Source organism: Papio anubis, chromosome 8 (assembly GCF_008728515.1).
Source record: "Papio anubis isolate 15944 chromosome 8, Panubis1.0, whole genome shotgun sequence".
Taxonomy (NCBI): Eukaryota; Metazoa; Chordata; class Mammalia; order Primates; family Cercopithecidae; genus Papio; species Papio anubis.
The window spans coordinates 80,389,295-80,413,521 of NC_044983.1; the positions used below are offsets into that span (position 1 = coordinate 80,389,295).

The 24,227-nt window shown below is 38.4% G+C and overlaps 1 protein-coding gene across 9 annotated transcripts in view; it reads left to right on the forward strand.

The window, feature by feature from the left end:
* The window catches only part of RALYL (RALY RNA binding protein like), a 720,856-nt gene that overhangs the window by 576,449 nt on the left and 120,180 nt on the right, over positions 1–24,227 (forward strand). The window lies entirely within an intron of this gene.

A 24,227-nucleotide genomic window follows, 5' to 3' on the forward strand; every position in this document is an offset into this window, starting at 1 on the left:
TTTTCTTGCAGCTTTATAAGGCAATATAACTTGTAAGGCATCCACTATTTTAAATAATAATCCTTATGGGAATAAAGTTCAACAAATATTGTTGGTCAACATATAAATATATCTTGCTGCATTGGGAAGGATCTCAGATGCCTAACCTTCTCATATCTGCCTATACAACCCTTCTACAAGATACTTATCTAATAAAAATCACTAATAACTCTCCCTGACAAGTGAGTGGAAAGGTCAATGTTGGTTGACTTTTTTTTTTCTTCTTCTTCTTTGAGATGGAGTCTCTCTCTGTTGCCCAGGCTGGAGTGCAGTGGCACAATCTCAGCTCATTGCAACTTCTGCCTCAAAGGTTCAAGGGATTCTCCTGCCTTAGCTTCCTGGGAAGCTGGGATTGCAGGCACCCACCATCACAGCCAGCTGTCATTATTATTATTTTTTTAGTAGAGACAGGGTTTCACCATGTTGGCCAGGTTGATTTCGAACTTCTGACCTCAGGTGATCTGCCTGCCTCGGCCTCCCGAAGTGCTGGGATTACAGGCGTGAGCCACCACGCCCGGCCCTTGGTTGACTATTAACTGCATACCATATTCTATAGCTATTTTACATATGTTGTTTAATTTAATTTTCACAAGGCTCTTGCAGCATAGATATTCCTGTTCTCATAATGCAGCTCAGGAACCTGAGATGCAGTTTCTTAGTGATTTTTCTCAAAGTCACACAGCTGGTTAACAATGTCACCAATACTCAGACTCATGCCCTCTGTACCTTAAATTCTTTCCACTCAGTCAGCCTTGTTTATTACAAAGTACATGTTTCTCTCATGCCCATTTTTCCCAGACAACAAATATAGTCCTTCTCTTCTGCAGAGAGACAGATCCAATTCCTTTAACCTTTCCTGAAGTGCTTGGGTCTGAGTCACTTAACACTCTGGTCTTTCCCTTCTGCATGCCCCAATTTGTCAGTGTCTATATCTATACTGAGAATCCAGGTGGAGAGTGTAGACTAGACTTAGCACCTTTGTTGTTCTGTACATACTTCTGTTAAGTAGACTTGAGTTGACTTGGGGAAGAGTACAGGAGTAAACTTATATAACTTTCAGTTCTTTAAAAACAGCCACTTCTGAAAAGAAATTATGTTCTGCTTTTAAACCATATGTCCCACTTCATGTACTTTTGCCATTAGTTTTTGTACTGTAAGTGCTGACTTTGTGTCTATCGCAGTTAAATTCTCTTTTGTTAGATATAGCCAATTGTTCCAGGCTATTGAGATCTCCTATCATCCAATTTATTTGGTTTTCTCCCAGATACATATCATCAGTCCATCAGCATCCACATCTGAAGAGTTAACATAGAAGTGTTGAGCAAGGCTTCCTTTTTCTCTGATATCATTTGGATAAAGGAGAATTAAGTTGTATGTGTTAAAATTGATTATTTTCTGATTTAGTGTAGTAAGAAGAGTGCTCAAATATAGCCTGGAGCACTTTCCTTGTTTTTGTCCTTTGAAAACTAGCATATCTTCTTTTCAGCCATTTATAGCCTCATTTTCTGAACTCCAAGATGAGGGTCAGAACTAGATCACTTCTAAGGTCCTAGTCATCCCTAGTACCCCACGGCTCTCCACTGTATGCTATTCAGAGATTTTTAAAGCTATTCTGAAAAATACATCATAATTTCTCTTATTTTGGTTGATTTAGTTTTAATAAAACATTTTCTTAAAGATGGAAAGCAATAGAATATAACAAATGTTGATAGTGGATCATGGGGTAATATTAACATTAAAGAGCAGAGATGATGTTATCAACAAGAAGCAAATGACACATTCTGTACCTTGTTTGAGGTAAAGGAGACAATTTATAAAACTAAGAAATGCAAATTACATTATCAGATTCATTTGTAAATATATACATTAGAGCTGCAGCTAATGCAGAACATTTGAAAAGTCATATTTTCAATTACTGTTAAAACAAGCTGCCAATGGCTTTTTTTCTCATCAAAGAGTTGCTACTGTCTGTGCAATGATGTTAATTTTCATATTTTCTCTTTTCTTGGATTGTTTTGATTTTCTTATGAGAATGGAAGCTCATGACAAGAATAAATGTCATTTTAACTATTATTTCTGTATTACTGTTATGTTCAATTGTGTTCAGAAGAATTAGAAGCAGAATTTCATTTAAACATGCTATACTGTATACAAGCCACATTAGTGAGAAAGTGCTTATTTATCCTCCTTTTATCTGTTAATACAAATTAAGGCTGCAGTACACTGAAATTGCAAAACAGTAACAAAGGAAATGCAAGAACGTGAATGTATAGCTGAGGAAGCCCTTTTATACACATTTTCTCATTCTCACGTAAGCTTAAAAAAAATTACCTTAATTTTATGTGGATAAACTATGTTTTCATAGTCATTATTCATCTGTTCATCAGATAACTCTACAAAATTGGTAGTATATACTATGCTGTATAAATGAGAAACCTGAGTTTCCAAAATGATAAAGGTTTGTTCAAGAGGAGATCACAGGGCTAGGAAATGAGCTCTGGTTTTCAGCCTTCATGTGTAGTATTCTTACCACTAGATTACAGCTCCCTGTATTTAGTCACTTGCTACCATCTAAACAGCACAGATAGGGAAAGTAGAGATTTTCTGAGTCTCAATCCAATCATCAATACTATTACTGTCCATGAATACCATGCTAGCAAGTGGCAGAGGAAATACTATACAATAAACACTACATAAGAAAAACAGAGATACCACCTATTTGTGTGATCATAGGGCACTGGTTTTAAGCTTCAAGTAAGTTCTTCTTGTAACATAATAGTTGTATAATTTTCCTGACAGGATAAAGTTGCATAAATGGGGTAAAAGCACTTAGTTCAATGTAGAGAATATGGTGGCGGTTTGGAAAAGGAATAGTTTCTGCTTTCCTGTTCTTTGCATCTCTGAGTCTGGTTTTTTGGTTTGTTTGTTTGTTTTTGTTTTTGTTTTTTTTTGGTGGTGGTGTTGTTTGCTCGTTTTTGAGATGGAGTCTCGATCAGTCTCCCAGGCTAGAGTGCAGTGTCGTGATTTTGGCTCACTGCAAGCTCCGCCTTCCGGGTTCACACCATTCTCCTGCCTCAGCCTACTGAGTATCTGGGACTACAGGTACCCACCACCACACCTGGCTAATCGTTTGTATTTTTAGTAGAGACAGCATTTGACCATGTTAGCCAGGACGGTCTCGATCTCCTGACCTTGTGATCCTCCCACCTCGGCCTCCCAAAGCACTGGGATTACAGGCATGAGCCACCACACCCGGCTTCTGAGTCTGTTTTCTTATCTGTAAAATGCAAGAGGGGGAATCATTTCATTTGTTCATTTATTCATTAATTTATACAAGATATATTTATTATGTATTTACTCTAGTCTAGGGACTGTAATAGTGCTTTTCTTAGGAAACTAGCATAGAAAATGGCAAGAGCAGGGTGAAGAGAGAGCATAGCGTAATGAAAGTAAGTTATTTGTATGAAGGTAGTCTCTGATTTACCTTCCTGCTCTAAACTGCTATGTCTCTATAACTATTCTATTTGAACCACCAAGTGAACTGCCACCAGACTTTCTTCTTCACATACATCCACTTTATCTCCATTACCAGTCACGAAGTGGTGTTCACATGAAATATCCACTGAGGCATAACTTTGATCTGTTTCTTCTTTTAATAGGATTTTCAACTCAGCCAAGCACCCTTCAATAAGGCCTTATTATGTGCTAAGTAAACATGGTATACATAGAAAATAAAAGAGTGAGACTTCAAAAAGCTTACAGTCTTATGCATGAGTTAGATGCACAGATGAATAAAGACAACTGAGAAGTATGCATACACTTCTATAAGAGAATAAATGAGGAAGTTACTGATTCTGCCTAGGGGTAAGGGAGTAAAAACATCTGGAAAGTTAAAGGAAGAAGACAACACTTGAGCTGGCTTTTGAAGGGAAAAAGAACGGGACGGGCATCTCATAGTAGGAGCTAGTATAGCCTACTTGGTGGGGAATGGAAAACTGGGACATTATGGTGCCCAGGCTGTGAATATATCCATATATCAGGTTAAGGAGAGCTGACTTTTATTCTGTAGGCAACAAGGAACCACTTAAACATGGTGTCTGATTGGAAATGGGGTGTGAGGAGAGTGAGAGTCACACATATGTCCAAGGTTTTCTAGTTCAGGCTATTGAGGGAATGATCACATGAGCAGAATAGAAGAAATAGGAAACACATGATAAGCAGTGGCAGGCTCAAGTGTAAGGTCGAGGAAAGGGAGCAAAAAGGAATTATGTCAGTCTTGGACATGAATTCATAAAGACAGACAATTCATTAAAATAGCACTTGCAATAAAAATGTCTCCCATTAGAGTCTATTTGTAAATGAAACATAATTAATCATTTGTGAACATTTCATAAATATTGGACCTGGTCCTAACGGTGAATAGCTAATCCATTCTCTAGGGAAAACATTGTAACTTTTAATAAATTGCTGCTTCAAATATGTTATGTACATTACACAGTATCTGTGGCACTCTAAAATAATAATTCTCCCCCAGGATGTGAGTTTTCCAGCATGCCAACTTTCAATTAATGCTCAATAATTGCTAAATGAGAATAATTGTATGATGGTTTTGCTTCTATTTGTAAAGTAGACAGACCTTTCCTCCTTGATGGAAAGCTAACAGAAAATATCAGAGAACAAAGACACTATTTATCAGAGCCTAACAAGAATGGATTTTTATTCACCCAGAGGTGACTCCCTCCTACTTGCAGGGAACTCAGCTCAGTAAGACATGTAGTATATATATTTTCATCCTGTTGATTCTGTAAAAATCAATCATCTGGTACCATTGCCAAATATCACTTTTGGCTATCATACAAATGCCTCTTGTAGCAACCTTCCCATCCCACCCAGATGACCATGAGAATCAAGACTCTCACAAGTCATTTCAAGAGTCTTTAAGATTGTCACAAGATAACCTACAGTTATCACCACCATTTTAAGATCATCACAATTGGTGGTGGTCACCATGAATGTGGGTTATATTACAGTAACTCCAATGATAAAAAAAATAACTTTCAGAGCACAGACCAAGTAAGGTGACTGCAGCAAAGTATCTCTGGTGATTCATTCACCACTGGACCTACGTAAGTTTTGTTTTCATCCTTCATGGTGGCTCTAGCACATCATGGGAAAAGGGATGCTGAAATCACCTAAAATGTCCCCCAGAACCTTGAAAGTAGAAATGAAAGTAATGGAGGCTAATTTTAGCTAATGCTAAATAGCAAAAATCAATATGAAGGAAAAATACCCTGGTCATTTTCACTTCATTGACTTGTACTATTTGCCGAGAAATGTTTACCAATTAGCTATTGATCATTTTATTCATTTTCTGTCTCCTTTTATAACATCAAGGATAATACACATTCCCTTTCAGAAGTTTAATATTTCCATTATCATTATCTCCCTTTGCACTGGCAAAGGTTTCCTTCCATTTCACCTACCCAGCCAGATGGGTCTGCTTAAACTACAGCGTGAGGAGGAGAGGGAAATGTTTTCTCCCCCTCCCCATATTAATACATCCTGTCCTTCTGACACTGACACAAACACGAACACTGACCTGCCTCCCTGGTTTACTTTGAATGTATGTTATTGCTTAGGTCTACATAGCAATTGCAGTCTTTTTCTGCTCAGGATCCTATCTTTCCTATGCAACCAAATTATTGATGTATGGTTATCAAGATCCACAAGAGAAAATACCAAAAAGAGTGTATATTTCTAAAACTCAAACCTGAATATCCTTACATCTGGGTAATTGAGGGAGAGTTCTCTACTTCAGAAATATCCACAAATGAATGTTGAAATGCTTTTGTACTAGAAAAGGTGTCAAACATTCACTTTATTGATGGTTTAAAATTGTGCAAATGCTTGTTTAGTTTGTTTGGTGGAAAAAGTGTTAGACCTACCTCCTAAAATAACCTGAGCATTATCAGTGTTTGAATTTGATCTTTTGTTCCTCAGCGTTTTGGGCTGCATAAAGAAAGATATAAAATTTTCTAAAAGGTAATGTATTTAAGGAACTTGCAACCATTAGAGATACTCTACAAATTTTAGTTATCTTCATCATTATGATTATTCAAAGAAAACATCTATAATAAAGTATTTTAGGAGGTTTTTTTTAAAATTATACTTTAAGATCTAGGGTACTTGTGCACAACATGCAGGTTTGTAAAAGTCAGGAAACAACAGGTCCTGGAGAGGATGTGGAGAAATAGGAACACTTTTACACTGTTGGTGGGACTGTAATCTAGTTCAACCATTGTGGAAAACAATGTGGCAATTCCTCAAGGATCTAGACCTAGAAATGCCATTTGTTTGTTTTTTAGACAAGGTCTCACTTCATCACCCAGGCTGGAGAGCAGTGAGCGTGATCTCAGCTCACTGCAACCTCCGCCTCCCGGGTTCAAGTGATCCTCCCACCTCAGTCTCCTGAGTAGCTGGGACTACAGGTGTGTGCCACCATGCCTGTCTAATTCTTTTTTTGTATTTTTGGTAGAGACAGGATTTTGCCATGTTGCCCAGGCTGGTCTCAAACTCTCGAGCTTAAGCAATCTGCCCATCTCAGCCTCCCAAAGTGCTGGGATTACAGGTGTGAGCCACTGCGTCCAGCTTGAAAAGGTTATTTTTATATGTTTTTAGCTATGATGATGTTGCTAAATCTCACACAGTCAACTAAACAGGTTAATGATTCCTATAACTTCTTTAAAAATAAAAATTTTTAAAAGATTATTTTACTTATAGTATGTTCCTCACATTTTAACACTAAGCAAATATAGACCTTTTATTTAAAATGTTCAAAAATGTGCTGACACAATACCCATTAAAATAGTTCTGCTGCAGGCAATTCTCTCTGCTAGGCTAAAGAATGTCCTATTTGCAGTTTTCTGTTATGTTTTTAATGCATGAATATCCGTTAATATCTTCTGTCATATAGAAAGAATAGGGTAGGGGTTGAGGGAGAACTTAATGCAGAGAATCCATCTCTAAGACCTTTGCGGTTTATGTTGCTAGGCTTCAGGTTATTTGAAAGACTACATTTCTATTTGTTTGGTTTGAAATAGTTTATGATAAAAATCCAAGGAAGTAAAACCATGCAACCAATTTTAAAAAAAGAAAAGTAGCAAGAGTCAATAATTTGGTGGGAACTGAGGGAGGAGGACAGGTAGGATCAAGCAAATCAAGCAAAAGTTTAATTATACTAATAAAACTTATGCAGTCACAAAGTATTACATGAGCACAACAAACTTAGCCATGATATTCCTGGTAGTCAAGGTGAAAACAGGGGCAAAATAATCTATGTAACCATGTAGTAAAAGAAAATAATTGAATATGTGTGAGAAGAAACTATGTTTTCCTAACTCTGTTTTCTGATGTAAACTTATTATATAGTATTTCATAGGAAGTCATCTAAACAGCATAGCAAGTACCACCCTGAGTAGCATTTACACAATACATGCATACACACACACACACAATCACACACACACAGGTTTTAAAACTGATGCCATTTTTCTTATGAGCTCAATAAAAGCCAAGGATAAACTGTAGTAGAACAAATCACACAAGATTCCTTTCCTTTCTGCTTCTCCCAAGGCAGTTTACTATACTGTGACAAATTTATCATCCTATACAATTCTAGGAGTAGTGTTCCATACACTACTACTAGACCAGGCCTTCAAATTACCACATAGCTGCATACTTGGAGAAGATAGAAAGCAAGAGTGGGCTGACCCCTCGGTTGGCTTATCCACTCAGCTTCTAAGACTAGAAGAAAAAGACTATGCTTGGATGTCTAGAACCTTTTATACAGTGACCACTTGACCTGCTACTTAAGACTCCTCTTTCTTTGAGGTGGGGAGAAGTGGAAAAGGAATAGTAAACCAAGCATGGGATAGAAAGGGGTGAAATTTCACATCATTCTTACAGTTGGCAGGTGCCAATGAAGACAGGCAACTGATTCTTTCTAACTGTTGACTTTACTACACCTTGGAAGCTGTAGCTTGTCATGAAATTGTTGCTTTCTTTTATATATAAAAGCATGGTTGTGTGCTGAAGCTAAGATCTCTTCATCAGCAGGACTCACGTTATGGCCTTTTATGCTATATTCTCCTGGCATCTCACTGTGGGGTACTGAGGTTACAGCACCAACAACAGCGCTAGTCCCTACTAATCCAGCTTAGCAGGAATGTGTGCATTTCATATTGCTGGGTCATTGGGCAAGGGCTCCCTGCCTGGGATGAAGATGCTTTGTGGGTTTTATCTTGCAAAGGGCAATGCCCTTGCTTGCTTATAAGTTGAAGTATCTTCACTGTCAGTGTTGATTTCATCTGTTTTCATCATTTTGTTGATATTGTTAATTGTCTTTGTATCCAGTGACCTGTTTCTTGTTTTAGGACAGTCCTTGGTAGGGAATGTAGGGTCTTGAGCATCCAACCTAGGATAAATTCGTAAGTCCGTGGTTTGTTTTACTTTTGAAGTGTTATCTCATTCCCTTTTTGCTCACCATATCACCTTCTTCTTCTCAGTCTATCCTTTCATTCAAGATTCCAGGATATGATTGTCCTTCCAAATTACTGTATGGAGGGTAGCATGAAAGAAATTGAAATGTGTCTAAAGATTTATCTCTAAATGAATCAAATTAAAGACTAAAATTTTTAATGTTACAGTGTTACTCTCTCATCATACTGTTGGGGAAATGTAATTAAAACAAATATTTTCCCAACTCAGAAATCCTCTCCACAAAGCTAATGGAGAAAGAAAAGGCTTGTATTATTGAATAAACATTAAACCAAAATATGGTGCACATCACAGGCAACCTCAGAGACTGAAGACAGAAAGAAATCTTACCTTTTTATGTAGCTAAACACATGCAACCTATTACATACATATTTTCAATATCATCAATAACTAGTCCTCAAGTAAGAGGATTGACAGCACCATTTGTCATAGATCCTTCATTCTAACTTTTCCTGGTAATTAGGGTGACCATTTATTTATGTTAGTTAATTGACTTCATGCAAAAGAAAAACAAACTTTTCATATTCTCATGAAAGGAGGTAGTTCTGCAATTTGGAATAAGCCTCCTGTCCCCACTCTGCCTCCCCAGGTCCTTGAGGTAGACATTCCTGGGTCATAAAGCTGACAAAATGCCAATCTAGTCTTCAAGTGGATTTATATGTATTTCAAAAAGAAGATGGAGTAATTGCAATTAACAGTTTTTCTAAAGTAAATCCCCCAATCAAAATAAGGGAAGGAAATCTTTCTTTATTTTCAATAGGGAGAATTAAGCCACCTGTTTTTAATTTGTATTTGTCGTTGGAAGCACAAGGAAGAAAAATCAAGGTTCAGAAAAAGTGAGCAACCAGCCAGGAAGTCTAAAACCTAGGGCTGGGGTTCAGATTTCCTGCCTCCAACTCTAAGATCATTCTGTATTTTTCTTCTAATTTTAGGTTTTTAGGGTTTTGTCTCTTTTTTAAAAAACAATAATACAATTGAGAGTGCCATTTAAGGACCGACTAGTGAAGAATGATGGAAAGTTCCTCTTTTTTCACCCATTCCCTAGCAGTTAGAACCCTGTGCTCCACCTCCTGGTTGCTCCTCTAAAGCCCCTGCAGCCACATCAGGGCTTCTTCTATAACAGTCTTCATCCAGGCAGAGATGCTTTAGCAACAGACTAACCGTGTATCTTCTAACAATGAAATAAATGGTAATAAACAATTTGACAATGTGTAGAAGAATGTTTGAGACCACATAAAATGAGGAGAGGATAGAAGAAGAAATGAATATTAACAGTGTAGATGGACGTGAATTATGAGAAACCAAACAGCCCTTTTTCCTCAGTCATCTGGTCTTACTCTTACAATGTGAATGATTTTTTTTAAGACACATAAAATCATTTTACAAAATTGGCGAATTCTATTATCTTTATAAAAATGTATTTTCCCTAGTCCATTAAAGTTTGAAAATATTTATTATAAATTATAAGCTAGAAGATTCTAGGTTATAGAAATATTTTAATGTCAGTTATAAGCAAGTTCTGCACAATAGAAAAGTGGCCTATAGGTTTTTTTTAGTGTTGGTTGGTTTTAATTATATTAATTAGAAAATAATCTACAATTTCCTTATAAAACTTACATAAACTATTTGGTGTCTTTGTGAGAGTAATTCTTATGATGGAATTGTAAGTACTAGAAGTGAAGCTAGATGGGCTTTCATTTCCCATGTTTAGACAGAAGGCAAAAGGGAACACCGCATAGTCTCACTAGATGAGCAGTTGGCTGTGCGTGATGAATTCTTCACACAAAAATTATTTTAGAAATTAATTAACTGTTAAACTTTCAAATTTTTTTCTCGTGGAATTATAACATGATTGATCATTTATTTTTATTGGTATTTCTAAACATCACAATACTCAGGGATCTTCTTCCAACTCTGAGAGTTGACATCTATTTTGCTTATGTTTATTGTATGAAAGAATCAAAGGACAAGGGGCTTGTTTGAATTAAGCATATTACATTGCAGCTGAAACTGAGATGCCACATAGTTTATGTGGGGTTTGGGGGTGCTTTTTGTTTTTTACAATTTTAACTTTTGTTTTAGATGTAGGGGGTACATGAGCAGGTCCGTTTCCTGGGTATATTGCATGATGATGAGAGTTTGTGTTTTAATATTTATTTGACATTATCTCCTCTTCCCACTCAGTCCTGAAGATTTCAGTGTTCATTAGAAGCACTGGATTGGAAGTCAGGAAACCTGCAACTAAGCTGTGTATCTGCTACTCCCTGCCCAAACTAATTAAGTGATTATAAAAAAAATTTCAACCTCTTTTAAGCCCCATTTTCTCGTAGTAAAATGAAGGAGTTGAATTAAAACACCTCTTACTTGATTTCCATTTCTAACATTCTGGGATTCTGCTGTTTATTTCCCAATCCAGAGACTAAAGTCAGACATGTATGCTTTATTGTTAAGTTTACACCTTTTTTCCTTCAAACTTGATGCAGTGTGTTACAGTATTCATGTCTTTTGACTAATTCCATCCTTTGGAGTCTATCTAAGGAGATAATTTTAAATATTTTTGAAAACATTTTTAAAAATTATTCCAAGATGTTCTTTGCAGTTTTAGTAGTGAGTAATTTATTTATAATAGTGAGTAATCTGATCCAACCAAAATATTAAGCAGTATTGGGTATGATGTGCCTATTAGATGAAATGTTCACAAAATGTTAATAATGACATGCAAAAAATTAGCATTTGATTAGAGAAAAAACCTATTTTAAGTTCTAGGGTACATGTGCAGGACGTGTAGGTTTGTTACATAGGTAAATGTGTACCATGGTAGTTTGCTGCACCTGTCAACCCATCACCTAGGTATTAAGCCCAGCATGCATTACCTATTTATTCTGATGCTCTCCCTCTCCCCACCCCACAGCCCACAGGCCCGAGTATGTTTTGTTCCCCACTTGTGTCCATGTGTTCCCATTGTTCAGCTCCCACTTATAAGTGAGAACATGTGCTGTTTGGTTTTCTGTTCCTGTTTTAATCTGCTGAGGATAATGACTTCCAACTCCATCCATGTCCCTGCAAAGGATATGATCTCATTTTTTACGGCAGCATAGTATTCCATGGTATACATACACCACATTTCCTTTAGTCTATCATTAATGGGCTTTTGGTTTGATTCCATGTATTTCCTACTGTGAATGGTGCTGCAATGAACATATGCATGCATGTATCCTTATAATAGAATGACTTCTATTCCTTTGGTTATATACCTAAGTAATGGGATTGCTGGGTCAAATGGTATTTCTGGTTCCAGGTCTTTGAGGAATCGCCACACTGTCTTCCACGATGTTTGAACTAATTTACATTCCTACCAACAATGTAAAAGAGTTCTTATTTCTCCACAGCCTCACCAGCATCTGTTGTTTCTTGTTTTTTTAATAACTGCCATTCTGACTGGCGTGAAAGGATATCTCATTGTGGTTTTGATTTGCATTTCTCTAATGACCAGTGATGATGAGCTTTTTTCCATGTGTTCGCTGGCCGCACAAATGTCTTCTTTTGAGAAGTGTCTGTTCATGTCCTTTGCCTACTTTTTAATAGGGTTGTTTTTTTTTCTTGTAAATTTGTTTAAGTTCCTTGTAGATTCTAGATATTAGACTTTGTCAGATAGGTAGATTGCAAAAATTTTCTCCCATTCTGTAAGTTGTCTGTTTACTCTGATAATAGTTTCTTTTGCTGTGCAGAAAATCATCAGTTTTATTAGAACCCATTTGTCAATTTTGGCTTTTGCTGTGATTGCTTTTGGTTAAAAAAATTATATAAACATCATGACAAAAACTATTTAATAAAATATATGCAGAGAAAAAATAGAGCAAAATATTAACTGTAATTTTCTTTGTATGGTGGGAATATAGATAAATTTTTCATTTTTTACCCTTTTTTAAAAATTATACTTCAAGTTCTGTGATACATGTGCAGAACGTGCAGGTTGGTTACATAGGTGTACACGTGCCATGGTGGTTTGCTGCATCTATCAACCCATCATATACATTAGGTATTTCTCCTAACGCAATCCCTCCCCTAGCCCCCCACCCCCAAATAGGCCCTGGTGTGTGATATTCCCCTCCCTGTGTCCATGTGTTCTCATTGTCCAACTCCCACTTATGAGTGAGAACATGTCGTGTTTGGTTTTCTGTTCCTGTGTTAGTTTGCTGAGAATGATGGTTTCCAGCTTCATCCATGTCCCTGCAAAGGACATGAAACCATCTTTTTTTCTGGCTGCATAGTATTCCACTGTGTGTATGTGCCACATTTTCTTTGTCCAGTATCATTGATGGGTATTTGGGTTGGTTCCAAGACTTTGTTATTGTGAACAGTGCTGCAATAAACATACATGTGCATGTGTCTTTATAGTAGAATGATTTATAATCCTTTGGGTATATATCCAGTAATGGGATTGCTGAGTCAAATGGTATTTCTGGTTCTAGATCCTTGAGGAATCACCACACTGTCTTCCACAATGGGTGAACTAATTTACAGTCCCACCAACAGTATAAAAGTGTTTCCATTTCTCCACATCCTCTCCAGCATCTGTTGTTTCCTGACTTTTTAATGATTGCCATTCTAAATGATGTGAGATGGTATCTCATTGTGGTTTTGATTTGCATTTCTCTAATGACTAGTGATGGCGAGCTTCGTCTCATATGTCTGTTGGCCACATAAATGTCTTCTTTTGAGAAGTGTCTGTTCATATCCTTTGCCCACTTTTTGATGGGGTTGTTTTATTCTTGTAAATTTGTTTAAGTTATTTGTAGATTCTGGTTATTAGCCTTTTGTCAGATGGATAGATTGCAAAAATTTTCTCCCATTCTGTAGGTTGCCTGTTCACTCTGATGGTAGTTTCTTTTGCTGTGCAGAAGCTCTTTAGTTTAGTTAGATCCCCTTTGTTAATTTTGGCTTTTGTTGCCATGGCTTTTGGTGTTTTTGTCTTGAAGTCTTTGCCCATGTCTGTGTCCTGAATGGTGTTGCCTAGTTTTTCTCCTAGGGTTTTTATGGTTTTCGGTCTTACGTTTAAGTCCTTAATCCATCTTGAGTTAATTTTTGTATAGGGTGTAAGGAAGGGGTCCAAAACAGTATGGTACTGGTACCAAAACAGATATATAGACCAATGGAACAGAACAGACATCTACAACCATCTGATCTTTGACAAACCTGCCAAAAACAAGTCATGGGGAAAGGATTTCCTATTTAATAAATGATGTTGAGAAAACTGGCTAGCCATATGCAGATAGTATTTTTCTTATAACTTTAATACATAATGTAATTTTTCTTTAAAGAGAATTTTATAACCAAAAAAAGATGTATTTTAAAATTAGATATTTTCAGTGAAAAATTACAAACTCCATACAAATTACTCATGCAGGCAACAGTGAAGGTTTTGGTGGGGGGTGGGAGGGGGGTCCTGCTGTTGAGCAAAGCCAGTGAAACACATACAGCATTTAATCTTTAGAACCAGATTGCTTTAGTCTCCGTGGTTATTAGAAAAGTTAATTTTCTAAAAGGGCAACTTCATTAACATTAGTTTCATAGTTCAGCGCAGTCCAGTGACCCTGTGTGGAGGCACAGTTCCTACTAGAGCTAACTGCAGGAAGTGGCCTGTCAGTCAGTCCAGGCCAGGACAGGATGCGGAGTTCAGTGTGCAGAGCGAAGGGCAAGGAGCAGGATATGGGGGCCAGGAGAGCAGCTGAAGTCATCTAATCTTCAAAAACAAGAAAGTCAAAATATCTGAGCCTTTAAGTGGTGCAGTGGAATAAGCAATCAGTAATACGTGCTAAAGGCAGTTCTTCCGACTACAGATTAGTGAGCAGGTAGGAAGACAATGGTGCCTGCCTAATAATAACTGCCCCCTCGTATTTAAAGCTGTAATTCAGCTGCTTTGCTGCTGCTTTTAAAGGACATAGTGTGTGTGAGCTAAAAGAGTAATGGAATAAAGTCCAGGTTGTAGCCTTAGTACGCAGAGCGTGGGACATGACAGAAAAACAGGAGATACGTGATGTATTCCTAAACTCAGAGAATCTATCAGTGCAGAGCAATGAATGGTAATGAGTCTAAGTTCGGTAAATGTATCAGAATGTACTTTTTAAAAATGTGATACACCAACCAATAGCTGAGTTCGAAAAGGCAACAGAAGATGACCCACAAAATACAGATAATCAAGAGGGAAAAAGCATTTTGAGTTGAATTACTTAGCAATTGTTAAAGGTAGTTTAAATCCTATCTTACTAAAACTATCTACAACATCAGTGGCAAAGACACTTACAATACTGTGAGAATTCAGGAAGAATTTAAATAGAATTGTAATGTAATTTTATGATTTGTTGAAGATTATCTTTTTCTCATTTTTTTCTTTACTCTTTGTTACTCCAACTCAATATAGCAAATCTCACGTTTAGAGGATTAACAAAAAAATTATATTATCTAATTGAAAATATGGGCTAGGTGTGGTGGTTCACACCTATAATCCCAGTACTTTGAGAGGCTAAAGCAGGCAGATCACTCGAGCCCAGGAGTTCAAGACCAGCTTGGGCAACATGGTGAAATCTGATCTTTACAAAAAATACGAAAATTAGCTGGGTGTGTTCACATACGCTTGTAATCCCAGCTATTCAGAAGGCTGAGGTGGGAGGATCACTTGAGCCTACTTGCGGTTTGAAGCTCCATAAACTGTAATCACTCCAGCCAGAGCCACAGAGTGAGATCCTGTCTCAAAAAAGAAAAAGAAAAAAATATATATGAACTAAATTGAGTATAGAAAAGTTGTAATATTTGGCATAAGTAAATATGAAAGATATAAGTAATATTGGGTATCCATTTTAACTGAAAAAGTAAATGTATTATGTTTTTAAATGTAATGCTAATGAAATAAAAGCAAGAAAGACTAGCCTTACGGGTAGGTGAAGCACATATGGACAGTCAGTTAATAGACAGTCTCACTGGAGAGAGTTGCCATCTGGGGAGCCAGTCAATGCATTATGAGTTTCTTGGTCATACAACAAAGTCCAGAACAAAGCGCCAGTCCTGGAATGTTAATTGAAAAAAGCAGGGCAAGCTAGTCAGCTGGTCTCCGTGAGGGATTGTGGGGTGCCAGCCATTAGCACTTAAGAGCCAAGACAGCCAAATTTTAGGGACAAACCAAATTGGTGGCAAGAGAGATGAAACGCAAAATAAATACTTCACATACAGTCAGCCCTGAGGGTCTATGTAGGAACAATGGAGACTTGCAAAAGAATTTCTGATCCCAGCATTTGGAGCGGATCACTGGATCTGAAGCCTGGAGGGATGACTTATCTCTTAGCTTCTGTTAACAGAGTTTGCTCAGAGACTGACCAAATTCAGCCTATATTAAAGATGCGTAATGGATCTAGTGGAGATGGAAACATAAATTTGCAGATGTAGTCATTTATTCATCAATTAACTATTAAGAACCCACTGGACATTTTTCCAGGTACTAAGGATATCCCAGTTAATGCTACAAGAAAATCTTTAGCTGAATTAAATTTAAAAGAATTTAATTGAGCAAAAAACGATTTGCAAATTGGGCAGCATCTCAAGCCAGAGTACATTCAGAGATTCCAATGCAGTTACATTGTGGAAGAAGATTCATGGACAGAAAAGGGAAAGTGATGTACAGAAAACAGAAGTGAGGTCCAGAAGTAGCGGATTGGTTACAGCTCCATGTTTGCCTTATTTGAACACGGTTTGAACAGTTGACCACCTTTGATTGATTGGCCAGAACTTGGTGATTGTCACAAGAGTAAGCTACAGTCTGTTTACAATTTCATTTAGGTTATAATTCACTATGTACTAAGAAACCTTTAGGATGAACATAAAATATGTAAAGAGGCAGCTTTAGGCTAAATTTGATTTATCACAAAGTAGACAAAAATCTCTGACCTTACCTTCACGTTTGAGGTAACTAAAGACAAACAAAAGCAAACTAATTATAAATTAGAAGGTAGTAGATGTTATAGAAAAACATCAAGTTAGAAGATTTTGGAAGTAGGAAGATGACAAGTACTGCAATTTTTGTAGGGTGCTCAGTGAAGGCTCAGCTGAGAACATGACATTTGAGCAGCTGTGAAGGAGGTGATGAGCAGGCAAAGTGATGCCTGGGGAAAAGCATTCTAGGTGGAGGGGCTTTGCTAGCAAAGGCCCTAAAGCAGAAGCATTCCCATGTGTTTTAGAAAGCAAGGAGGCCAATGTTTCCAGAGAAAACTCAAACAAAACTTGGGGCCAAGAGGAAATGAGAGGATAATGGCAGAGATGTAAATGGAGGCACCAAATGATGTAAAGTCTCACAGGCCTTTGAAGTACTTTGGGTTTCACTCTGAGTAAAATAAAGAGCCTTTGGAGGGTTTTAAGCAGAAGAGTACCATGACAGAACCTAAATTCTTAAAATTCACATTAGCCATATGTTGACAATGGATTGTGGAGAGTGAAGGTAGAATGTGAGAAACCAGGCAGGAGATGGTGATGTGGTTATGTGGTAGCAACTGAGATGTCAAATAAAAATGGTTATGTTACTGATTGATTTTGAAGGTAGTGCCAAAAAGATTATTAACAACTTGGAAATGGACTGTGAGAGAAAGAATGGAGTTGAGGATAAACACATTATCTGCTGCTACGTAGCAAGATTTATTAACTTAAAAAAAAAAAAAACATTTTTGTCATATTCAGTGAGCTGGGCTGAGTTCAGTCAAACAGTTCTGCTCTGTGTGTCCCAGATTGCTTTGGCACTAACAGAGCAAAATAGGAGAGTCCCCTGTCCCCCTCCGCCCCCCACAGGATGTGTGACAGGGTATGTCTCCTTCTGTCTGTTCAGCCACGTATGTGTGCACTCAAACCCCTTAAGGGATGGGGAGCATGCAAATAGGCAGGTGCAGAAGCCAAAGCAAGAACCCCCAGGCTCCGGACCAAGGCCAACATCCAGGAAAGGGAGCCTGAGACTCCCGAAGCCCAAGTGGGCATGTGTTACAGTGCACTCCTTTAACCTTGCCATCTGCAGACAGCGTACGTGTTAACTAGCTCAGTGCCCTCTTGGTACCTGGGTCCTTGTCCAGCATCCAGGAAGAATCAGATACACACAGATATGAAGGATGAATGCAGGGTTTTATTGAGTCCTGGAGGTGGCTCTCAGCGGAATGAATGGGGAGATGGAAGGGGGATGGAGTGGGAAGATAATCTTCCCTTGGAGTTTGGCCATCCAGCGGCCAATCTCCTCTCCAGCTGTCCCCAGCCAAACTCCTCTTGGTGTACGGACGCTTCTTCTCTTCTCTCTGCGGCACCGTTCTGCCTTTCTTCTGTTCTTCTGTTTGTCCTTTCATTTCCTCCTGGAACTGGTGGTTTGGAGTTTATATGTGTACTGGATAGGGGGCATGGCAGGCCAAAAGGCAAATTTGGGCAGTAAAACAGCAATGCCTTTTCTCATTTAGGGCCATGGGTTTCCAGGCTTAAGGGTAGGGCCTTTGCTGGGGAACCACCGTCTTCTACCCAGTACTTCCCTGTCTCCTGTCTGTATCAGCAGCAGGTAAGGTTGGAAGCTGAGGTTGGCAGGAATGACTGTGGGCTGAGCCTTTTTCTCCACATGGTCTCTCCCTGTGGCCAGCTTAGGTTTTGTCACATTTGGGTAGCCTCAAAGCAGTTAGAGTTTGTATATAGTGACTGACTTCAAGAGAGAGGAAGAAGCTGTTTGTACTCTTCAAACCTGGATTGCAAATTCCAGAATGTCCCATCTGCCACATCACATTCTTTTTATAAGAGCAAGTCACAAGGAAACAGACTCCACCTCTTGATGGGTGAGGGGAAGAAACTGATGATAGCCAGACTGTCTACCAGAGATGTCTCCAAGGTTTTTGGACCAAGCAACTGGACATATGAAGTTGCAGTTAAGTGCAACGGGGAAGACTCACAGAAACTAGAGTAGGCCAAGGTGGGTGGTGAGTAAAGATATCACATAGGCAGTTGAATATCTAATCTGGAGTTCAGGGGAGAGATCTGGACTGAATGTGCGTATTTGTGAGTCATCAGTATATAGATGGTATTCAAAGCCACAAGACTGGGTGAGAACAGAAAGGGGATAAGAAAAGATAGAAAAGAGAAGAATTCCAAGAACTGAGCTCTACAACACTCTCAAATTTGAAGTCAAGAAGCAAAGGTGACTGGGAAGAAACAACTAGTGAGGTAGTTAGGTTGGGTGGTATGAAACTCAGGGAAGAAAATGTTTCAATAAGAATTAATCATTTGGGTCAACTGCTCTTCAAAGTTCATGTTACCTAATAACTCACCACTGAACTTAGCATTGTGGAGACTATTTGAGACACTGACAAAAACAAACAAGACGTTGAATCCATCAGGTTTGGAGTTATGACTTGATCCTGCACAATTATCTCAGAGAGCATCCTAGGAGGGGATGTAGAATTGTAAACCTACATCAGTACAAGATAGATACAGCTCTGCAGAGTGGGAGGGATTCTAAGGTGAAGCCAAAATGCAGCCTTGCCAGTCACTTGGAGCTTCCAACCCAATCCAGGAGTAGATAATATTCAATAATCCAGGTAGGTGATTGGTATCACACAATTTTGTCAATATGAGGCAGTTAAAATAATTACATTCTAAAATTCAGTGCCAAGATTTAATTCCTTCAGAGAACAAGGGTCCAGGGGAGGGTGGGAAAGCTTGGTTGGAGAGGGGCTGAGGTTACCAAGACAAAAACTCAGATAAGAAATTAACCAGCCAGACCAATGTGTCACTGGGAATAGGGAAGAGGGAAGAAACTCAGCTGAGCAAAACATGTGTAAAAATGAGTTGTTGTTCACTAAGCCTATATCAGACATTAGCTATGACTTGGTCTGAATGAGTTTCAAGTGTTTTAGTAAGAGAAAGGATCAGAGATGGTGAGGTTGAAACTGGGACCTGATGGGTTATGAGAGTGTGGGGCACAGGTGAAGAGTATGGAATGGATGGGGGGCAGCAGGGAGAGACATGGAAGGACACACAAGTCAGCTGCTCCTCACAACCTACTAGGCCAGGGCCTTGAAAATACATAGATTATGTCATTTAGCACCATTTGCACTCTGCACAACTTATTAGGACGGGCAATCAAAAGACTGCAGAGTATTGACTCTTATATCTTCATCTTAAAGTGGAGAAAAAGATAAATGGCATCGGCATTCTGCAAAGAGCAGGACTGAGGATGAAGATCTGAAACTGGATAACTCTGACTGATTACCTCCTTCTCCAGGCTGCACTCTTAACAGAAGGCACAGTTTCTCTGTAGGATTTAACAGCCATTAGCAAGCAACTAAGACAATTGAAGGAGACAGCTGAGAAGCCACATGCTAGTTTTTCTTAAATTTACTTCCCTTTACAAGTCTGGAACTGAGATGAGCAGATCTTGCTAGATGAAAATAATTAAGTTTCAAGTATTTCTTTTCAGAAAATCATTTTTCTTACTTTAATAGAAACATCTGCAGAATCGTGTGCACTCCTTTCCAGTGTGAGGGGCAGTAAGGTTAATCCTGGAATCATGTTGGAGAAAGGATGAGACCCCACTCTTTACCCTGGCCAAATATCTACCAGCACCATCCCCACTGCTGCCCCCAAAGCTGTTGGAGCATTTCAGTTCTCCTAGGAAATCTGCCAGTGGTTAATGATCTTTCTTGCCAAGAGGTTGTTTATCCTTCACCTCCATTCCTCTTGCTACAGTTCATTCCTCCCTGTAGAATTATGAAAGAACATTACAGCCCATCCGAGGGAGATGAGCCCTGCAGCCTCAATTTCCAATGTGGCAAAAGTCATGAGTCTGAGTGTCAGAACTGCCACAGAGGTTCTTGGTTGATACCACAGCCATCCATTAACCTGTCCCTGGAGTTAGCAGCCCAGATGGTGGTAACTGCAAATGAAACTTACCAAGGGGCTTGATGATAGCCCTAAGCAGAGATTTCAGTTGAGCATGAAAGCCTTTGAAAAAGATATCACAGGAAATAGAGGGGAAAGCCACATTTTACTCCAGAGAAATTGATTCTATATAGGAAAATCCCATGGGAATGAAGGAGCCTGGCTGTCCCCTCAACCTTGTAGGTAAATATGATATTTTTCTAATGATCAACAAATAATATATTAGAAAATAGTACAAATATTCTGAAATATTAAGACTCAATGTCTTAATCAGACCGCCTGAGTTATCACCCTGCTCTGTGACTTTCTAGCTCTAAGAGCCTGGGAAAATTATTGATTCCTTTCTATCTCCGTTTTGTCATTTATAAAATAGAAATGATAATGATATCAACTGCACAAGAAAGTTATGAGGATTAAATACGTGAAAATGCTTAAAATAGTGTGTCAAATTCTAAATATTGGCTGTCATACATGGGGCATTAAATATACATTATTATTTGTACACATTGGTTTATGGACTATATGTCTGGAAATCTAAGTTCTACTGTGGCTTTTATACCTTTTCATTACTTTTGTAGCCTTGAGCAAATTTCTGTACCTTCCATTAGCACAAGTTGGTAAATACATATTTGGACATAATGCTTTTCCTTTTTCTTCTTATTCCTGTGGCAGACATAGGTTAATTACAGCCTCTTACACCCTGAGGCCTAAGTAGGCTTTAGAATTCATGTCAACATGATGTTCCCAGAAGCCACCATCAATTAGTCAGTTGACGTGAAAATTAGAACTGATTTGACCCCCCAGCTTTAGAGCTCACAACCTTTAAAGGAATGTTTATTCCCACTTTCAGCCACCTCAGACTATCCCATCACAGTATCACCCCCCACTTTGCCACTAATTTTTCAATGTTGATAGAACACCACAAATGTCTGCATTTGGGATAATCTTTGTGTATTCATCACAACACTACACCCTTGTAAGTAGCCACAGTTGGAGAATGGATATGGCTGGCACAAGAGTCCACTGTGAGTACACGATTGAGGTCAGTATCCAACAATATCTTGGATTTTTATTCAACCAAAGAAGCTGACTGACGGCATGCTCAGACCTCTTTGTGCAGATGGAGGTGAGGAGGTCAGTGCCTGTACAGACCAACCAGTGCTTCTTCCCATTCTATGCTCCGAGAAGCTTCCTCCTAATAAATCTTTTGCTCCCTACAACAAGACCCTAAGAATGTGTCTCCTAGGCATCTTGGCCCAGGTCAGCCAGCACAGACGGCTGGGATTGTTTTGTTTTGTTCTGTTTTGTTTTCAGGTTAGGGGACAAGAATAACTAAGAGAATAAGTACCACTGACAGATGTTGGGGGCCGCACCGGGGGTGGTGGAGAATGAAAGAACACACACAAAGACAAAGACACACAGAGAACATGGCGGCCGCACTCAGAGCCTCCGCCTCACTTTATTTATACTCCATAAACCTCACGTCAGCAGAAAGAATGCAATGCAAAACAAACTTTCTTTTCCCACATGTAACCTTCTACTCAGTACCTTGTTTCTATATTCTTACTTATCTACTCGCCTTCTTGGCGCCTACGGGAGTTCATTAAAAGTTCAGTTGGAGATACTGTCCTTGAGCCCTATCTATTCTCAGCATACTGTTTTCAAAGGCCCCTGCAGACAGATGCTGAACTTCGGTAGATCTCAGAGAATTTACCCACAGTTATCCATGAGTGTCCTTTCCCTATTACATAAAGAAGACTATTAAATCTTGAGGCAATAAATGAATTTTTAATAATACTGATAGAATTATGTTATATTTTAATATGCAAAATATTCTGTAAGAAGACACCTAAGAATCACTTACAAGTGCTTATCTTTGATCAGTCATCATCTTTTGCTCCCATTTAACCATTTACCTTGAATAAAAGCTTTTTAAAATCAGTATGCCTTGGAATGATTAAAATATCATATGGATGTGTTTAGATTACAAATAGTTAAGGATGAGACATAAACAAAATTTTAAATATCAAAACAAGATTTCTATAATTCTCAAGAAGTATATTAAGTTATTTATAAAATATCATGCTAAATTATTCCATAAATAACAAGCAATCAGTTAACTAAGGAATAACTTACAATGGCCTGGACCACCATCATACCCAGTGTGGGGCCAGATAGACTAAGTATCTGGCCAGTGTAGCATTTATTGTGTTCTTTGTCCTTAAGAGTACAGAACAGTGGCTGTATAGACTTTGGAGTTAGGCCTGTGACTGAATTCAGACTCCATCACTTTGCTGTGTGTCTTAGTTCGTTTCCTGCTACTATCACAGAATAACACAGACTGGATGATTTATTAAAAATGTAAGTTATTTGGCTCACAGGTCTGGAGACTGAGAAGTCCAAAATCAAGAGGCAGTGTCTAGTGAGGGATTTCTTATTGCATCATAATATGGTGGAAAGCATCACATGGTGAAGAAACACATGCACAAAACAGAGAGAAAAAGCGGATCAAATCTACATCTGCAGTAATGACAAAAATCCATTCGTGAGGGTAAAGTCCTCATGGCCTAATCATCTCTTAAAGGTCTCACTTTTTACTACCATCACAATAGCAATTAAACTACAACATGAGTTATGGAGAGGACATTCAGATAATAGCACTGTATGGCTTTAAACAAATTACTAGGTTTTTCTGAACTTTAGTTTTCTCATATGCTGTTGTCAAAATTCCATGTGTGAGAGCGCTTGGCAGAGTCCCTGGCACATCGTAAGCTCTGACTCTTGTGATAATTGTTAGACTCCCTCATTGTTTGTGGAAGTGTGATAGGGACAGACAGAAGACAGCCACACTCTTTTTTTCGACATAAAATATTTGCACCCATGTTGGTCTTTAAAACTCTTTTTGAAATGCATATGAAAATTCCTTTGTAGAAAAAAGTATGCAGTTAAAAAGAAGTCCTCTATTCCCTATCAAGAGATTAATTCATAAAGGGTAGCCAAACAAGATTTCAAACATCATTAGATTTGGACACTAGCTTTGGCCTGTACATCGACTTTAGTGGAGAATGTTAACACTTTTCAATTTCTGCTCCTTGCTGGCTTGAGTAAGGCACACAGGAGCCACTTTCAGAGAGAATCTTCTCTTCTGTATTTACTTTTATCCTACAGAACAGATTGAAAGCCAGTGGCGTAGATCTAGGCACAGGTTTTCTCAGTCAGTCAACTTTTGGGAAGCACCTGCTATGTGTTGGGTGCCATGACAGGTACAGGTTAATGCAACTGCCAGAACAGATCTCCCGTCCCCTTCTGAACTTGCTTCTACACATCTAAGGTCCTGTTAGTGATGCCAAGTAAATAATCTTCCCTCCACCCTTTTCTTCTTATTCTTCACTATCTCTGGGCACACTTATTCTCTCTTATGATTTAATATACTAATTCTGCATTGATAACAGGACTCCTGAATCTATTTCCAGCCGAAATGTCTCACTTGAGTTTTGAGCCCACATTTCCATCTGCTGGCTACTGCATATCTTCTCCAATATATCCCAACATTGTTCATTGATATATAACCACTACACCAACCTATTCCCCAGCCTGAACTCTCTTTCTATTAACTGGCCATGAATGCAGGAACAAGGATTCAAGGACTCAGAGATTTAAAAAAAAAAAAATAGTAATAACAATGATGGTTA